The sequence below is a fragment of the Capra hircus genome, chromosome 5 (genome assembly GCF_001704415.2).
Source record: "Capra hircus breed San Clemente chromosome 5, ASM170441v1, whole genome shotgun sequence".
Taxonomy (NCBI): Eukaryota; Metazoa; Chordata; class Mammalia; order Artiodactyla; family Bovidae; genus Capra; species Capra hircus.
The window spans coordinates 57,983,941-57,991,009 of NC_030812.1; the positions used below are offsets into that span (position 1 = coordinate 57,983,941).

General features: G+C 35.2%; 1 pseudogene; it reads right to left on the minus strand.

Annotated features, from left to right (window-relative positions):
• On the minus strand, positions 202 to 1,243 carry LOC106502111 (annotated as a pseudogene).

Sequence of the window (7,069 nt, forward strand, 5' to 3'; positions counted from 1 at the left end):
ATATTTCCATCAATACAATTTTCATATGATTAATATATAATTATAACAGTTTTTTAAAGTCAGAACCATGCAAAGTCTTGTAGAGAAAATGAAATTCAACATTTGTATTGATCTCGTGAAGAAAGGATTCACTGTAACACAGAAAAGTGCTAATTATCAACAGTAATAAGAAAGAAAAGTGCATTATGCTGAAAGTCTTGGTTAAACTGTTTTAAGAAGTCTAAATGAAATTGAAGGACAGGTTAATTAAACTGTAAAATGTTAAAAATTTTGCTTTTCTCCAATATTTCATGATTAAAATTTTCCTCATTTATTGAAAAACATGTAAATATTTTGGAGTATATCTTTGAAGGCTTGTTTCACTTGCTGGTTCCTAGAGTGTAACTGAAAGTGTTTAATACAGGGGCAACTGAGGTATAAATAACAGCTACACCTTTGGACAGAGTCACCCTTTCTTTTGCAGATGGCTGCATGTAACTAAAGATACAGCTACCATAAGTAAGGGAGACTACAATCATATGAGAAGAATATGTGGGAAAAGCCTTTGTTCTTTTCTGAGCAGACGGAATGTTTAGAATGCTCTTGATAATATATGTTTAGGAAAGCATCACAAACAATAATGTGACCATGAGTGTTCCAACAGCTGAGCCAAATGAAATCAATTCTAGGATATGAATATCTGTGCAAGAAATCTGCAGCACAGGGGAAGTGTCACATACAAAATAATCAATTATTATGGAAGCACAGAATTTCAGTTTCAATCCCAGGAGCACTGGTGGAAAAATAATCAGAAAGCCCGCTGCCCATGAACTGAGTACAAGTTGGTAACACACTTTTTTGCTCATAATGATCAGGCAATGTACATGTTTGCAGATTGCTACATAATGATCAAAAGACATGGCAACCAGTAAGTAAAATTCTGTACTGCCTAATAAGAGAAAAAAGAATACCTGAGATGCACAACCATTGTAGGAAATGATTTTGTTTTTAGTCACGATGGCTATCAAGAATCTGGGAATACAGATTGTTGTTAATGAAACTTCCAAGACGGAGAAATTTTGGAGGAAAAAATACCTGAGAGTCTTGAGGCGGGATCCAGCAAGATAAGAAGGATGATGGATAAGTTTCCTATCACACTCAACATGCAGTTTAGGAAGAGAAACATAAAAATCACAATTTGCAATTCTGTTTCATCAGTCAGTCCCAGGAGAATGAATTCTATCTCTCTTGACTGGTTCTTCATTCCAGGTTTAAGATCATGGCATCTGGTCCCATCACTTCACGGCAAATAGATGGGGAAACAGTGGCTGACTTTATTTTTCGGGCTCCAAAATCACTGCAGATGGTGATCGCAGCCATGAAATTAAAAGACGCTTACTCCTTGGAAGGAAAATTATGACCAACCTAGATAGCATATTCAAAAGCAGAGACATTACTTTACCGACAAAGGTCCATCTAGTCAAGGTTATGGTTTTTCCAGTGGTCATGTATGGATGTGAGAGTTGGACTGTGAAGAAAGCTGAGAGCTGAAGAACTGATGCTTTTGAATTGTGGTGTTGGAGAAGACTCTTCAGAGTCCCTTGGACTACAGGGAGATCCAACCAGTCCATTCTGTATGGGGAGGAAGGCGGGAGGGGGGTTCAGGATTGGGAATACGTGTACATCCATGGCGGATTCATGTTGATATATGGCAAAACCAATACAATATTGTAAAGTTAGAAAAGAAAAACACAAAACACGAATAAAATTGCAATCAAACAATAAATAAATAAATAAATAAAAGAGATCAGCCCTGGGATTTCTTTGGAAGGAATGATACTAAAAAGCTGAAACTCCAGTACTTTGGCCACTTCATGTGAAGAGTTGACTCATTGGAAAAGACTCTGATGCTGGGGAGGATTTCGGGGCAGGAGGAGAAGGGGAAAACAGAGGATGAGACGGCTGGATGGCATCACCGACTCAATGGACATGAGTCTGAGTGAACTCCGGAAGTTGGTGATGAACAAGGAGGCCTGGAGTGCTGCGATTCATGGGGTCACAAAGAGTCAGACGTGACTGAGCGATTGAACTGAACTGAACTGAAAAAGAATTAGGAAAACAATTCTTAAAGAAGCAGATGTAACAGTACTTTTTGATGTGGCAAAACCAATACAATATTGTAAAGTAAAATATATATATGTATATATATAATATATATAATGGATAAACAAAGCCCTACTGTATAGCACAGGGAATTGTATTCAATATCTTGTGATAAACCATAATGAAAAGAATATGAAAAACAATGTATATATATGTAAAAAACAAAGAAAGAAAAAATATGATATTAGGTAAAATTTAAAACATAAATAAATAAAAGGCTGCAAACATAGGAAAAAATTCAGAAATGTAAAGAAGTTTAATAGTTTGATCCAGTGTGCCAAGACGTGAAAGTGAAGTCACTCAGTCGTGTCCAACTCTTTGCGACCCAATGGACTGTAGCCTACCAGGCTTCGCCATCCATGGGGTTTTCCAGGCAAGAGTACCGGAGTGGGATGCCTTTTCCTTCCCAGGGGATTTTCCCAACCCAGGGATCAAACCTAGGTATCCTGAATTGCAGGCAGACGCTTTACCCTCTGAGTCACCAGGGAAGCCCCATATAACTATTACTCGAAATGAATTTTCTATATATGTTTCACAAATTAATAACAAATTTCTTATAGTGTGTTGACAATTACACCAGCTTCAATTGGCAATGTTTATTTTTTAAAAATTCTTAACTCATCAAAAGAATTTTTAAAGATATGGAACATATAGTATATATAATAGTTAAATATTTTCCCTATCATGGAAATATTCTAACATATCCCATTAATTATTTTGTCCCAATATGATTTCTTACGTTTTTCTTTAATTTAATTTTGGGGGGAAGGGACTTCAAATGTACCAGTCTTCTTATAATCAGTTGTATTTAATCAGAAAGTATGGAAATTTACATCTACATAAAAATGAAAAAAAAATGTGACAGTTCAAGAGTCAGTGAAAATTATCTGACTTGTACTTGCAAAATGACTTTTATTTATAGCTTAGATATATATTCCAAATTATACATCATTTACTGTATTCAGATTATATTATTGTAATTCTGCATACAGGAATATGATAGAAATGAGTCAAAAACAAATGATAAATATTCTCCTTCTTATAATATAAAATATTTAATTATTTCAAGTGTAAATTTAATTGCAATTTTTCTCTAATGAAGGATTCAAAAAAGAGACACCATCGGGATTATATGCATCTGCTAATGTTTTCCACTATCAGAGAACATGATGTTACAGATAATTGGAATCCTCTTTCATGCCAAATAAAATTCATTTTCCTGTTGTTCAGAAAATATATTTAAATAGAAAAAGTACTCTATAAAAATTCTAAATAAAAGGGTTATAGTTTAACTGAAATGATGCTTTAGAAAATATCTCAAATGAAAGGAGCCTAAAATTTGCAGCAAAGAATTATTGCTTCAAATTGTACACTAACAAAAGCCACAGTTATATTATTTCACTCATAAGAGGCACAGAGGATTCACTGAAATAAAAAAAAAAAAAAAAAGAAAGACCTTCTGGAGAATGCTACCAGAAAGTTTATACATACCAACTAAATTTAAAAAAAGAAAAAGGAAAGGAATAAGAGAAGAAACAGAAAACAAAGGAAGAATGAAAGAAAAGCACTGTGAACTGCTTTAACTACAAAACTGAGGAGACATTTCTCAAAAGAGAATTATGGGGTTCATGTTTGGGATCACATGTACACCCACGGTGGATTCATGTAAATGTATGACAAAGCCAATACAGTATTGTAAAGTAAAACAAAGTAAAAATAAAAATTTTAAAAAATAATAATAATTTTTTTTTAAAAGAAAAGAATTTCAGATACTCAACTACCATAGGACAATATTACCAGTTTTACTGGTGAGAAAGTTTACCCCAAATATGAACTTCTCTCCTGTTTTTGTTAGGCAGTACATTAGAATTTCATTAACTTGATTGTGACCCACTCCCATCCCCGTAAACTGGGGGACAGTACTTAAGTGATTTCCTATTTACTTTATTTTTTAATATAAAACATAAAGAAAAATACACAACAAATATACAATAGGATCTTTTATTCCCAAGCCACTAATGCTCCACTTGCTAGTCAATATGGTTATGCGGATTTACAACAACAACAAAAAGAATATTTTACTGGGCAAACATGATAAAACCATTATTACCAGAATTAACCAATGATATGTTATTAACTTCAAATTCTCCAATATTATTCAAACATAACCAATTGTCTAAAAGTTTCCCCATAAGAAAAAAGAATACAGTTTAATATGGCATGCTTCATTTGATTCTCATAGTATTTTAGTTTCCTTTTATTAGTATTTGGAATAGTTCTCTAATTTTTCCTTCACTTTTGGGAATGTTGATTGAAATTATTTTCCAGTAATTAAATATTATGTCCCTTGATTTTGGCTGAAGTTTCCTCAGTAATTATGTTCAATTTATTGACCTTTGGCTGGACAGCCACAGCAGTGATGATGACTTTCTCATCAAGTCCTATCAGATATGCTATTTCATAATGGATGCAAAAGGTCTGACTCTTTTTCCCTCTCTCCCTCTCTTTGAATATCTAGGATGTTCAGAAGTAAATGCATTTACAGTGAAAATTAGAAAGTGTGCATGGTCAGGGAAAGGCAGAGTCTCAGAAGAGAACTGAGACCTTAAGTTTATACTCAGGCTTACAATTGGCACAGAGGACGCCTACCATAATCAAAACACAAAAGTAAACTAGAAAATAATAACAAAAAAATGGCATCCCTTGGCAAGAGGAAGAATCTGAATCCCAGAGTTAGCACATTATTGAATTCAAATGGCCAGTGTTCCTCAAAAATGTAAAGAGAAAGAAGAAACATGGTCCATTCAAAATAAATCAAAAGAAACTGTGCTGAAAAAGGCTTAATGGCAGATCTAATTATAGAATTGAAAACTGCAATAGCTAAACTGTTAACAAATCTATTACTCATAGAAATACAAAAAAACTTGTTTTATTCTTTTTTTTAATTTTTATTTTTACTTTATTTTACTTTACAATACTTTATTGGTTTTGCCATGCATTGACATGAATCCACCACAGGTGTACATGCGGTCCCAAACATGAACCCCCCCCCCCTCCCAGCTCCCTCCCCATAACATTTCTCTGGGTCATCAACGTGCACCAGCCCCAAGCATGCTGTATTCTGCATCGGACATAGACTGGTGATTCGTTTCTTACATGATAGTATACATGTTTCAATGCCGTTCTTCCAAATCATCCCACCCTCTCCCTCTCCTTCTCCCTCTGAGTCCAAAAGTCCGCTATACACATCTGTGTCTCTTTTGCTGTCTTGCATACAGGGTCATCATTACCATCTTTCTAAATTCCATATATATGTGTTAGTATACTGTATTGGTGTTTTTCTTTCTGGCTTACTTCACTCTGTATAATCGGCTCCAGTTTCATCCATCTCATTAGAACTGATTCAAATGTATTCTTTTTAATGGCTGAGTAATACTCCATTGTGTATATGTACCACAGCTTTCTTATCCATTCATCTGCTGATGGACATCTAGGTTGTCTCCATGTCCTGGCTATTATAAACAGTGCTGCAATGAACATTGGGGTACATGTGTCTCTTTCAATTCTGGTTTCCTCCATGTGTATGCCCAGCAGTGGGATTGCTGGGTCATAAGGTAGTTCTATTTGCAATTTTTTAAGGAATCTCCACGCTGTTCTCCATAGTGGCTGTACTAGTTTGCATTCTCACCAACAGTGTAGGAGGGTTCCCTTTTCTCCACACCCTCTGCAGTATTTACTGCTTGCAGACTTTTGGATCTCAGACATTCTGACTGGTGTGAAGTGGTACCTCATTGTGGTTTAGATTTGCATTTCTCTAATAATGAGTGATGTTGAGCATCTTTTCATGTGTTAGCCATCCATATGTCTTCTTTGGAGAAATGTCTATTTAGTTCTTTGACCCATTTTTTGTCTCATTCTTTTGTGTGTGCTAAGTCTCTTCAGTCATGTCCAACTCTTTGCAACCCCATGGACTGTAGCTTGCCAGGCTCCTCTGTCCATGGGGATTCTTCAGACAAGAATAGTGGAGTGTATTGGCACGCCCTCCTCCAGGGGATCTTTCCAACATAGGCATCGAACGTGTCTCTTATGTCTCATGCACTGGCAGGCGTGTTCGTCACCTCTAGAGCCACTTGGGAAGTAAATGATAAATATGGAGCACTGCATCCAAGTTCAAAAGTATATAATTCTCTTAAAAGTACATGAAGTATTTACAAACTTTAATGTCAGCTTAGCCTAAAGGAAATTTCAAAACCTTCCACAGGATTAAATTCTTGGAAATATGCTTTCTAATTATAATGGAATTAAGTAAGAATCAGTGACAGACAAAAGACTAGAAAGTCACCAAATGTTTGAAAATTAAGTAACATACTTCTACATAGTTAGTTGGTCACAAGAATAATCAGTAAGGACTTATAGAAAATTTTGAACTACTTGAAAAAGAAATATACCATATCAAAATTGTGTTAAATACACAAATTTTAGTTTACACATTATGAAAAACAACATAATGAAATGTATGCTTTAGAAGAGACAAACACTAAATATTAATCATTTATTTATTTCAGCATTGTCCAATATGGTAGCCACTAGCCACCAAGAGTTTTAAGTACTTGAAAGATGACCAGTACGAATTTAATGTTCATTATTTTAAATTTAAATTTATATACCCATATACTGCTTTCAGTTGAGTTCAGCTCAGTCACTCAGTCATTACCGACTCTTTGAGACCCCATGAATCGCAGTACTCCAGGCCTCCCTGTCCATCACCAACTCCCAGAGTTTACTTAAACTCATGTGCCAGAGTCCAGCTCCAGCAGACAGGGAATCATCCTGAAGGGGTGAGAGGTGTCGGTGGACGATGATGTAGCCTCTGACTCATAGTAGGGATCTACAGGTTTATTTCAAGCCTCAGGTGTTTTTTTATACT